Below are 13,825 nucleotides of genomic sequence, written 5' to 3'. Positions count from 1 at the left end.
TCTGAGACTTCTAAGGGCTATAATTCAAACGAAGTAGAGTATCTGAGACAGAGTTTCAAAATTGCAAGGTAAGATTTATTTTGCGCATATCAAACACTTGAGCGGACTTCAGCTTCAACCATGACCAGCATTTCATGGAGAGTGGAGAAGTGAAGTGCCTGAATAGTACACTGCATCTCCTTTTATACAAAAAATTAAGCCTGCATCAGCATAGGTAATTTGTTATTCTTTTGGAAGAGAAAACAACACAGATATGTTCAGACTACATACACAATAACTACCTAATCCCCATATGGCACAACAAATTGCATGTTCAACAGATGTTATTGTTATGTCAAAAGTCTTCACTTTGCTTATGGCTTTAATTACAAGCTCTTTCCGCGAGTTCAAGGACTGTGACTTAGGTTTGAGGACATAACCACAGAATCCACTTGCCCTCTGTTCCAACAATGGTCACCCTATTTGCACAATCTTTAAAACATACCTTTTGTGCGTTCAACAAAGTGGAAGGGCTGAACACTGACTCATTGTGTAACTAACCTCTGCTTAGTGAGGCCAGTCTTTACATAGCATTTGGTTAAGAGAATAGAGCCATATTGGAACAGCCTTACCTACTTTGCAGAATAGGAGGACCTGTCCTTAACTTTATTTAACCTAGGTTTATCGGTGAAGGCCTGGCGACTGATACATGCCCTCTGCACGGACCCAGCCTTATCTTGTAATGACTGACAGAGAAAGCTATGAACACATTGCTATTTTGTTTCTACTCAATGACTGACAAATGCAACCCCATTTTGAATATTACTAAAACAGGATTTTTATTGTAAAAAAGGAATTAGTTTAGGGCTAAGAAAGATGCATATTATTATTATTTTCTAACAGATCAAGGTAAGTGGCAAGATAGTGTTGCCTGATTTTCTGTTAGGTATTGAAGAGGGGAGATGAGTAGAGGGACTGAGATGTGTTAACGTGAATAAGGGACTGAGATGTTAAAGTGAATAGAGGTATCAGAGGGAGAGGGATCAATGGAGCGCTCACTGGAGGACAGTGAATTGGAGAGAAAGACAAGGTTAAGAGTTCCCACCAGAGTGAATAGGCTGGTCATGGAGGGTTAAGAGCAAGTAGTAAGACTGGAGGGAGTTAGGTTCAAGGCAGGTGGCTCCAGAGTGGCTTTAGACATAGGGGGCAGAGACCCCCCTGTCTGAGATGAAAATGGCAGGTGCTAGGTATACAAACCATGCAACACAGCAATATAAACTGGATAAGTACGCAACCAGATCAAAAAATGCATTGATGGACAACGCTCCACCACAACAACCTCACAAAACCTACCACCTACGATGATTGTGAGTAAACTCACAGAACTATTAAATGCCAGAATGGGTGAAATGGCAATGGAGGTGGGCTTATTAAGAGCAGACATTCACAAAAGGGTGGAGAAGCAAATACACATAGAAACAAAAAATAAATCAGTAGACCTGGAGCTAAAACACTGAAACAACAAGTGACAGATCTGCTGCACACAACTCAAGTGTTGGAACAAAGGGCAGAGGAACCAGAGGGGTGTACTCAGCGAAGCAACCTAGAGGACAGTTGGCATGCCCAAGAGAGAACAAAACATTTCTATGGAGCGGTTTCTGGAGACCTGGTTTCAGGAAACCTACAGTTCTAAATGCCTATCAAAATGGTTTACAGTCGCAAGAGCACATAGAATATGTGGTAAAAAGACCACCTCCTGGAACTAGACCGAGACTTATTGTTGGCCAAATATTTCACTTTAGAGACTGGATGCTATCCTGAAATTGGCGAGATGGAAGGGACCCATTAATGTCAAACATTCTTCTGACATTTGCCGCCTCCTGGAGGATCTTGACCTTGATGTCCTCAGTTTCACTGAGACAAGGTTCACGACTAGCTTTGTCATGAGCTTTGACACTCTCCTCCCTGACAGCTACAAGATCCTCTACGTGCCCAGGTCCAACCGCTCCAGAGGGGTGTATCCCTGTTCTTCCCCGAGTGGATTCATGCCTCTGTCATTCCTACGCAGGCCTATTCCTCTTTTGAAGGCCTGGTCTGCAGGCTCTCTCTCTCTCCTAGCCATTCCCTTACTGTGACTACCATCTATCGGCCACCTGGTCAGATCTCCTCCTTCCTCTCTGAATGGGCAGACCTTTCCTCTTCCGTCCTGGTCTTGACCACTCAACTTCTCCTACTTGTAGACTTTAACATCCACCTGGATGCTTCCTGTCCTTCCACTGTACTCTTTCGTGACCTTTGCAACTCTCTCTCACTCTCTAATCTCCCCTCTGGCCCGACTCACTCTGCAGGGCACACTCTGGATGTTCTGATCTCCTCTGACCTTCTACTTTCTATCTCTCTCACCACTCCTCTCTCCTGGAGTGATCACTTTCTCCTTTCCTCCCAGCTCACCCTCTCTTCCCCCAAGGCTAAGCCAATTCCAGCACTGCTACCCACCTTCTTGGTGATCGACCCATGAAGCATGTGTCAGTTGAGGCTTTCGCTGGCACTTTCTCACCCCCCTCTACCCCTTTGGCTGACTCACACCTTGACGCAGCCCTCTTCGATGTTCTTGCCCCTGTCATGAGGATCCGCTTGAAGCCCAAAGCCAAGTGAAATTTCTGGTACGACTCAGACCTCGTCACCCTGAAACGCAAGTGCAGGGTGGCTGAGCGGAAATGGCATGCTTCTGCTACATCCTTGAACAAACTGGCCTGCCGCCTGCTCCAAAGGCAATACCGGCTCTCAGTCCGCACCAAGAAGAGAGCTCACCTCCAAGCCTGCTTCTCTGCGGCATCCAACAACGCGGCCAAACTCTTTAAAATCTGCAAGGAACTGGCCAATCCTGCTACAGTCGCTACCTCTCCTGTTCCTTCCCAGACCCTCTGCACGGCTCTGGCTTCTCACTTCATCTCTAAAACTCAGGATATCCTGTCCTCTCTCTCTTCCTCTCCTCCCTCCCCCTCTACTCCCTGCTCTTCCTCTGGCCCTTCTTTGGCCACCTCTCCTCCCTCCCTCCTCTGCCTTTCCCCTGTTCTCCCCAGACAAGGTTTCTAGACCAGTCCGATCTATGAAAGTCTCATCAAAACAGTTTCATCCCTGTTCCTCCAAAACCATCAAGGACCACATTGACTCCCTGGCTACTGCTCTGGCCGACTTCTGCAACCAGTCCTTCGCCACGGGAGTCTTCCGATCCCCCTGAAGCACTCCCTTGTGCACCCTCTTCTCAAGAAACCCTCTGCCGACCCATGCTGCCCAGCAAACTATCGCCCAATCTCCATCACTCCCTTCCTGGGCAAACTCCTGGAAAAGCTGGCTATCTCCCAGCTTAATCTTCACACTAAATCTGTTGGTTGTCTTCATGACCATCAGTCTGGCTTCAGAGCTGCCAGAAGCACGGAAACTTCTCTCCTGAACTTCTGTGAAGACCTGCTCTCAAACTTTGACTACAGCAACCCCTGGGTCCTCATCTTACTTGATCTCTCTTCTGGCTTTGACACAGTCAACCATGCCATCCTGCTCAACTGTATCCGTGATAACCTGGGCATCGACGGTCAGGCCCTGGTGTGGCTGACTTCTTTCCTCTCTGATTGACCCTCCCAGGTCCAACTTGGGTCCTCCCTCTGCTCTATCTCTATCTCTACCGGTGGTGTCCCCCAGGGGTGTAACCTCTCTCCCTGGCTGTTCAACCAATACCTGGTACTTGTTGCCCACTGCATTGCAGCTCTCTGACCTAACTTTCAGTTTAATGCGGATGACACTCAGCTCATTTTCAAGCTACCTTCGACCACCTCTTCTCGGTCTTTCATCTCTGACTGTCTGATTGCGGTATGCAGTAATAAAATTGTGGCAAAAATGTTGCCTTTCCAAAAAATTACGGCAAAAATGCTGTGGTTTGACCTGGTAATGGTATACCCCATTATACCATTTAAGGGTAGCGGGGGTGTCCCCCGCTCCCTTTTAATGGTATAATGGGTCTAGGGGTTGCGGGGGTGTCCCCCGCATCCTTTACATGGATGGTGGTGGCCAAACCACGCCTTTTTTGCTGCAATTTATTGTGTAAACAGCCATTTTTGCCACGATTTTAACACATGGAACCCTGATTGCTATCCAGGAGCGGTGTGCCGCCAATGATCTCTGCCTTAATGCCAGTAAGACTGAGATTCTCCCCATCAGCATACCTGCTCCCTCCTTTCCTGTCACTCTCTGGCCGGCCGCTCTTTGCCCTCCTCCTGCTCCCACCTGCGTGGCTAAAAACCTCTGGGTCATCTTTGAATCCACACTCTCCTTCTCGCCTCACTTCTCTGATGTCTCTAAGAAGTCACACTACCAGCTGTACCTCCTCAAAGGTATTCTTCCTTGCCTCTCCTTCCCCCAGAAGTTCACTGTCTCCAGAGCTCTGGTTCTCTCTAGACTGGACTACTGCAACAGTTGCTTTCTAAATCTGCCTGCTTCTACTCTCTACCCTCTACAACTCATCCAGAACAGGACTGCAAGGCTTGTCCTTGGCCTCAAGCCCAGGGATTGTATCTCTCCAGGTCTGAAATCTCTTCACTGGCTCCCAGTGGCTGCGAGGATTAAGTTCAAAATCCTCTGCATTGTCCACATGGGATGGTTTATTGTATCCCTTGAGTCCCCCACCAGCACTTGACTGATGTCTGTACTTACCGTTGCACTTGCCTCCAGTTGGCCCTACTTCTCATATTGTTCTATATATTTTTTTCCCATGTACTGCACTGTCACCACTCCCCCATCCACTCCGCACTTTTCCTCTTCTCCCTCCCCCTGGGCTTGCACGATCTGAATGACACTTGGCCTAGTAGGATTGTTGTCTCAGTCTTCCCTCTGTTCCCCCTCACTTGCTGCTTTGCGCCTTGAAACACTTTTGTATAGGTGTCTTATAAATGCCTTATCATATCATACCCATGGGAACACCATTTCTGTTGTCCCATACTACACCAAAAAGGTTCAGTTGCAGTGCCAAAGCTTTGAGTAAGTGAAAAGCAACCTGAGAGCCCATGATATCTGCTATATGTTTATGTATCTTGCCAAATTGAAAATAATCTAAAGCACCAACCAATGGGCATACAATACCTCATAGGAAGTATGGGACTGGCTGGAATCGGAAGAGTACTTGACCAGAAATTCAAGCAACAAACTAAGTGTCATGATGCCTACCCCCGGGGACCCAAAGCAAGTCCAGCAACCCCGGAAGCAGGCATCAAGTTATTCTAAGCAAGCCCAACAACTCCTGCTAGGGGCTATTTGGGTGCAGTCCTGGCACCTATGGCGCCATGCTCATATAGAGAGGCAGTCCTGGCGCCATAGACACCAGGCTCATAGATTAAAACTTACCTGATGCAGACCATGCTGCAAACCCACCTGATGCAGACCATGCTGCAAGAGCTCCAAGCCAAAAGAGGATTGGAAGGGACTACTTTACCTAGGGACTATTTTTTTTACTAGGGTGGGGCTGGGGAGGAAGATTTACCTGGGACTACTTTGGAGGCTATTTAAACCACGCCCGAAGAGCAGCACACGCTTCGCGTTATTCTGCATCCAGCATCGTAACGCTCACCGTGCCTGCAAGTCTGCATCCAGCCTTCTGCCACGCCCGCCTCGAGTCTGGAGCTCCTAGAAAAAGGGAGAAAGAAGGAGAAAAGGTTAGAACAAGAGCAATACCTTTGATCCTTACCTGAATTCCCGTTCCATCGCGCCTTCGAGCTGGAAGAAAGAAGCTATTTATGCGCGTCGCCTCGCCTGCTGCAGCGCCGCGCTGAACTCACCGGCCTACTCAGCATCTTCACATTCCACTGCATCCTTCTGCATGTTCCCGCCGCAATCCGGCACCTCAGGGGGAAGACAAGAACAGCAAGGTGAGCCAAGGGAATATACAGAGGCAATATTAGTTACCATAGACTTACCTGATTTTACCACCGGGGGTACTATTCCTCTTCACGGGTCGGCGCAGCTTCCACTGCATCCTCGCCGAACCCCAGCCCCTAAGGAGAAACAAGGACAGCAAGGTGAAACAAAGTGACAAACAAGGGGAAACCTCCTCACCACAATAGACTACCTGATTTTGCCACCGGAGGCATAATTCCCCGTGACTTCATACTTTCTCTCAGCGCCTGAATAAGGGAGAAAGCAACAGGTTACATATTGACATTAATTTATCGAACTGTGTTGGATAATACAAATCCTTACCTGAATATTACCGGTTGCCACGAGGAACTCTTCGCTAGGGTCAAGCTGCAACCTACAAGGAATCGGACAAGAGTGAAAGTCAGACATTTGAACTCTTACGAACTACATACTTACGGCGTCTTGCCGGGAATCTCAGAGTCAATATTGTTCTGGAACTCACCAATTCCTTCGAGCCAGTGAAGCAACTGGTTATCTACGCGCCCCTGCGCTCAATGCAGGATGGAGAGCTCATCTTTCCAAACCATCAGGTGAGACTATAAGAGGGGACATCAAAGGTGATCAGTGGGGAGAACAGCGGGAGTGGGGGAGGGGGTTAACGCTCAACTCCACGGGTGGTTAACTCCCTTTCTCCATTTGCAGAAGAATATTCCTACGAATCAAGCAAACGAAGCTAGGTGGGCCAGTCCAGTCCGTCATCTCGGCACTACGCGTCACATTGGTGGAGACCACAGCTGTCCAGTCCAGATCTACGCCCCTGTGGGAGCCAGGTGAGCGTAACACTTAGACCTAGAAATCCTGGAGAGAGAACAATTCCAGGAGCCTGCACGAGAGGGACTGACTTCAAAATTCCAGAGGGAATCTGACTAGCCATCGAGATGCAAACTGAGAAAATGCCTAAGAAGCAGCAACACAATTGGGAAACTGAAAACAGAATGTGCTCTGCTCATACACAGACAATACAGGATAATGAGAACTTGGCCCAGAAAAACTCACTGAGAAAGTGTCCTGGTTTGGGGCCATGGATCTTCGCCCTGTGGAAGCCATATATGCTGCACTTTGAAAGGTTTGGGATCCTGCTAGGAGTTTTGAGCGAGGTAGTGGCTCGACTTAAACTAGGTGACAATGCTTTGGCAAGGGGAATACTACCTGACACCATCTGGGAAGCTTTGGTAATGAATACACTAAAACCCAATAAGGAACCAAAGGGTTCTGGTTCATATTGGGCAATTTCATTATTCAATGTAGACGCTAAAATCTTGAGGAAGATATTGGGCATCTCAGATGCCCGGAACCCAACGAGTGCAGCAGCATCCAGCCTGACGCTGAAGCAGATGAGCGACTTTATGCTAAACCTTGCACTGCTCTTTCCAATGCTAAGATCAAGAACAACGTGCTAACAAACCAGCACTTCCCCTGCCCTATTGCAAATTGCCCCCTTTGACCCACCTTCAGCCAGCCACCTCAGCCACACACCCTCCATCCTTGGACTTAAGAAACAAGAGGTTACTGTGCAGACTAGCCCACAAGCATCCCACCTACACACAGCCCAACCTTATGAGAAACCTCAGGTTGGCTAGCCGCCTCTGGCCTCACATCACAGCCTATACCAGAAACCACCCACCTATCACCACCAGCCCCTTGCACTTTGCACTAGCAGCGCACACTACCTCCTCCAACAAATCCCCTAAGGTACTACCAACTGCAGTATTGACTCCCCAGTCTACCATGAACGCACAGAATGCTCATCCCGCCTTCCTAAGCCCACACCTTGGACATCCATGACCACATAATTTCTCACAACCTGGACCTCCTAGCCATCATGGAGACCTGGCTTCACCCAGCCACTGGCCTTGCGTTATCCCTTGCCATCCCCCTGGGGTTCACCATACTAAGAACAGATAGGCAAGATGCAGGAGGGGTGGGGGACGGGGTTGCCCTAATTTATAAAGATACTCTCAATATCAGCGAGTGCCCAACCAAACTAGAGGGGAACTATGAACTTCTCTCCCTCAAACTCGTAACCTCGCTTACCAGCTCAATATTCCTAAACCTACTTTACAGACCACCTGGACCCACTGGCTCCTTCGAGGATGACCTAACCTACTTCCTTAACGCCAGCCTCAAACCAACATCTAAAGTAATTCTCCTAGGTGACTTTAACCTATGCCTGAACGACCACACAGACTGCTATGCCTCCTCACTAGCGAGCACGCTAACGTATTAGGCCTGACAATCTGTACCAATGCGCCCACACATACCAAAGGCCACACCCTGGATTTACTGGGAGACCTTTGAGCTTTGGCATTCCTCTACCCTGAGAAAATTGGCCCACCAGCACCCTGATACCCCCCACCTGGGCCTGAAGTTCCCAAAAATCGCCAGTGATAGTATCACCCCACTCCTTGACAACCTACACCCAGACCATCGCGTACACTGAGTTAACACCCGAGAAGCGCTGGGCAAACCCTTACCAAAGACAGTAAAAGATGCAGTGGACACTATTCCCCCCCACACTTGGCTCCACCCAAGGCTAAAGTGCTCTCCCCTGCCAACTCGTGATTTACAGGTGACCTCCAAATTCTGAGAGCTATAAAGCACCAGGCAGAAGCATCTTGGAAGGAATACCAAACAGACATCCATAAGGCTATGTTTAAGTCAATAGCCAAGTCCTACAGACTAGCTATCACCCAGGACAAGGCCACCTCCTATAAGGACAGAATTACAAGAGCTTACTAACACAAAGGAGCTCTTCACCTTCCTTAAGGAATTAGAAACCCCAGCACCAGCCCCCCCCCAGATTCCCCCATGTATTCTCGAAGACGAAACCTGATGTGCTAATATCCAAGAGACCCGCCTAAAAAAAAGTGGCCACAATTCAGAAAACAATTGTAATCAAACAAACCTCCATCAAAAGCACAGCAGCCCATTCTGCCACAACCTGAACACTTAAAACGACGAGCCCTTCCACTTCCGACAGGTATCTGAAAACGAAGTGGGTGTAATCCTTAAAAGTTTAAAACCTTCAAGATGTAAAGAAGTCATCTGCCCTGCCTCGGTCATCAAAGCATGCTCTGAAACGCTCATCCATTTCATCACTAGTTTCATAAATGCATCCTTCTCCTCAAGTACAGTTTCCACCTTCTCCTCAAGTACAGTTTCCACCTCACTGAAGGAAGCTTCAGTCCTCTTCTTTAAAAAAAATCCCTTGCTTGACCCGGCTTCACCGAACAACTACCGACCCATCACAACAGTCTCTTTCCTGCTTAAGATTTTAGACAGGGCTGCGTATCTTCAAATCCAGCACTATCTACAATCCAACCAGCTACTTGGTCTATGCCAATTCAGCTTCAAAGCTTTTCACAGAATCAGTCTAGTTAGACCTAAAAAATCAATTGGATGCTATCGGAGATGAAGGTAAGCCGGCCCTTGTTTTCCTATTAGATTTCTCCAGTGCCTTAACCTACAATATTCTCTGCCAGCAACTTACCTCAGCTGCCAACTTTTCGGACGAAGCCACGTTCTGGGTAGTATCATTCCTGGCTGACAGTACAATACAAGGCTTCTCAGAAATGGCCTGCGCCCTCCCTTCCCCATCTCTTGCAGAGTGCCCCAAGGTTCATGTGCGTCCCCTACACTGTACAACATATTTACTAAACCCCTATTCGACCGGCTGGACTCCATCAGCATCTCCTACACCAATTATGCCGATGACATCAAAAATCCACCTACCCCTCACCGGCAACCACCTAGACGACTCCCTTCACCTCAACTCGGTCTATTCTACCATCCAGGCTTAGATGTCGACCAATGGCCTTTGTAAAAATGACAAAAAGACTGAGATCTTAATGGTTGGGCCACCTTCAGTTTTAAGAACCCCTCAATCCCCAATATGCTACCTTCAGTATAGACCATCTCCAGATACCAATCTCCAACTCAGTAAAGACCTTAGGAGTTTACCTAGATTCCTCTCTTTCCCTGACATGTCTAGTCAACACCAGTGTGACATCAGCAGCCTACACGACGAAGCTCATTAATGCCAGACCATTCTTGGCACCTGCCGACTGCCACACCATCACACAAGCTATCGTTGGAGACAGACTTCATTATTGCAATGTCCTCTTTGTTGGCACTTCTTCACACAACATTCATAAATTACAAGTGATCAAGAACAATTCCATCTGGGCAGCTCCTAACATCCCTAAAAGAGAGCCTATTTCTGAAGCAAGAAGGAACGCCCACTGGCTGCCAATCAAGGAAAGGATTATTTTTAAAACACTCTCGATCATACACCGTTGCCTATCCAATTCCGCCGACTGTGCCTTGCCCAAAGATTTGTTAAAGCCTAGACCGATCAGAAGAGCATACATCTAAGCGAGCCAGAAGTGGAGGTACCAGTTTCCCTTCCATAGTGTATGGGAGGAAAGGTCTTTTAGATCCCCCTTCCCCCTACACCCCTCTCCTACGTGAGACTTATGACTCGTCGACAGCCCCCTATGCGCCTGGGCCCAGGATGCAGGATGGCTGCTGGCCGACGCATGAGACTGCATGGCTCACCTTGCAGCATGATGCAGACTCCATTTTGTAATACACTTAGACTCCATTTTGAGTACACTAATTCAGGCCTCCATGGAACAAGCAGCCTGCAGAACTGCAGCTCTCCCCCACTTGATCGCGCACAGCGAGCCTGCACTTCCCCCAGCCTCCTCCCCATGGCAGCTCCACTGAAGACCTGTTCTCACGAGCAACTAGGCGCGAACAAGTAACCGAACAAACACTGTATCATTTACCTTCCGCCGTACATCATTGCCCTGACGGTGACCGGAGCTTAAGTTGAGGTCTGGGAAAGAATAAAGCTGTCCCTATCAAACATGCCTTGACTCCCTGCAGATCCCCAGACTCGTGATATATGTTGTGCCTAATCCCCTTCCCTGTTCCCTGTTTGAAGTGTTAGACCTGAATGTTGAACCCATGTGCCACCCAGTCCTACCCATGCTGCTAAGCCATTTGCGAGGGGGCTCAAAACTCATAATGTTGATTGTTCATATTAAAATGGAACGGCCCTTGCCCACCCCAGATACTTACATGTAAAGTTGTCCAACATATGTATATTCGAACCCATTGTCACCGACCAAAGGTCATTGCTACTGCGCAATATTTAAAAGGCAATGTACCAAATCCATATGCATGATACGATTTTAAGTGTGTAACATATACCAGCCATTTAAAGTAACACACCCCACCTGTTGGCAAATGAGATGTCGTTTAAAGTAATTGTTTTCACCCTTAAGAATGTACATCATTCCAATTATAAGTGTAACATTGTAATTTGTACGTATAGGCTAACCTCGTTCTACCTCACGTTTTATGCTAGCTTTCCCCATGTGTCCCTGCAACAAAATGAAGAACTGCGAATGATATGATGTTAACAAAAGCTTTTTTATTGATTCTCAAAACGCAGTACTCCTGAACCGCGAATAATGTAAAATAAATAATGCTCATACGCTATATCCATAGATGAATGCATATACGTAAACATATAAGTGTACTGACATACCTCAGTCTTAATGATGTGCATGCTACTTGACACAGAGGGTACAGACGCCTGACAGATCCATAGAAGAAGGGTGGAAGAGGGGGGAGATACTATTCCGAATACAGGATGAGCCGACCAGAATAATAGAGCTAGAACAACACACGCCCGAGGGGAACACAGGGGAAGAAGGAATGGCCACTGGAGGGGTGGAGGAGTTGTGGTGTGACATAGAGGAAGATGAGCTAGAAGGAATAAGAATAGGATTTGCGGCAGGAGCGGCGCCAGTGAGGTTAGATGAAACACCTCTGGGAGGGCTATGGAGTAAGAATGGAATGGGAGACTAAGGAGTAGAGTGGGACGAATGGCAGTATTAGGAGATAAAGGATGAAAGGTGAGTATCAGGAAGGGAACAAAGAGTAGGCTACAGCTGCCCTTGATACACAGAGGAGGAGGGAGGTCAAATTATATACCCTGGGCTCAGATGGATAAGGCCAACTTGTTGAAATTGTTACCCCCACTGTCGGGAGGAGCAAGTAAATGGATACATGCATTCGAGAAACACACAGCAGGGGTTCCACTAGCTGTTGGTGATGTTAAGTTATTTGGTATCCGCAGTGGGTGATCAAGCTGACAGGGTCTGGGCAAAGGCCGGATTCCCAGGAATAACATTAGATTATGACCGGCATGATGGTGCCTCTGCCAATACAGTGCGCGCGAGAATCTGGGATGCCTTGAGAGAGACATTCCCGGACACACCAGATTTACAGTCAGTAATGCAATGTACAATGAATTATGGGGAAGATGACATGGGTTTCATTTTACGGGTGCAGGAGATGTGGAGAGCGGAAACGGGTGCGGCCTGGGATCAATCAACATCGTTGCTTTACTTTATAATAAAGAGAGGGCTCCCAAAAGAAGTTCAGAAGGCACTTGACAAAATAGCAGGAATAGAAGCAAAAGGCTGGCCAGAAATACAAAGCATAATAGTGCACCACTGCAAAAGAATCAAGGAAAGGGAGAAGGAGATAGCACAGAAAAGGTTGGCAGAAGAGGCAAAATTAATACAAACAAAACTGCTGAAGGTCGCAGCAGCTGTAGCCGCACTCCCCACAGATAGAGAAGCAGAGGAGGGGGTCAGTAGCAATACAAGGGAGAATGGCAGCCAATTGGGCAGGAAATGGGCAATCACAGTGGAACGGACAGGAGCAGTACGTAACCGCAGTGGCAAGTGTGGAGTGCCTGGGGAGGAAGAGGTGGGTACAGAGGGAACAGAGTTGGTGGTCCAGGGTACGGAGGGAATGGGGGGTACGGAGGTCCAGGCCCAAGGCGGGGACAAGGTAATTGTTGGAATTGTGGAAGGTAGGGGCATTTCTCACGGGAGTGTAGGAGCAGACGAATGAATACTTATCAGAATGAACAGCAGTATGGCCACCCCCACCCAGGAACCCCATATGGGCTGCCAATGGACGGTGGAGGGGGAAGGGGACAGCAAGATCACAGGTGCCCAGAGGAATATAGGGTGCAAACGCATAATGTTCAAAAACAACCACAATGCCGAGAGCACATGACACACACACACAGGGCAACCCTTTCACCAAAACTGCAAACGGTGCACCTGCACACTTTGGTGGGGTAGCCATGGTATCGGGAAATGTTTTCGAACATGGCGGTACCACGAGGCATCGAGCATAGGACAGCTCACAGAGAGCACTTGCGTGTCCTGTACTATCAACGACCCTCAATGCAGCAGAGAAACCATTGGTGGGGGCAGAGATAGGGAACAAACAATTTTTATGCTAGATCCAGGAGCTGAAAAGTCATGCGTAGGAGAAGGCAGGTTTCCGCTACCTAACCATAAATTGGAGACGCAGGGGTCCTCTGGGGCAGTGGTCGAAGTTCCTTACACAGAAGATTTAGATGTAACAGTGGGGGGAAAACAGTGCAAGCTCCCCTGCCTGCTGTACTATGAACAATCTCCAGTGAACTTGCTGGGGAGGGACCTCCTCAGCAAACTCAACATGACTATTTCTTTTACCAAAAGGGGAATAGTTTGCTCAACCCCAGGGATCTGCCCATTGCGAGTCATGTTGTCAGTACACGCTTGTCTGCGCCAGAAATAAGTGGCATACCAGTGGAACCAGATATGTTTATTCAAGGGTTGAAAACCCTGGCGCGAGTGGTTCCAGAGTTGAAAAACCAGGAATGGAGGGTACCTGCAGAGTTTGTTATCCGTCCTATAGCACGCCCAGAGATAGTGCCAGGAAAAGTGATGTCATTAGATTTGCATGCAGTTCAGGTATCAGCGCAAAGGATAGAGGTTATTGGAATGGACATACATGGTTGCCA

This window comes from Ambystoma mexicanum, chromosome 11, assembly GCF_040938575.1.
Source record: "Ambystoma mexicanum isolate Mex_15411 chromosome 11, UKY_AmexF1_1, whole genome shotgun sequence".
NCBI lineage: Eukaryota > Metazoa > Chordata > Amphibia > Caudata > Ambystomatidae > Ambystoma > Ambystoma mexicanum.
This window is presented reverse-complemented; position numbering follows the sequence as displayed.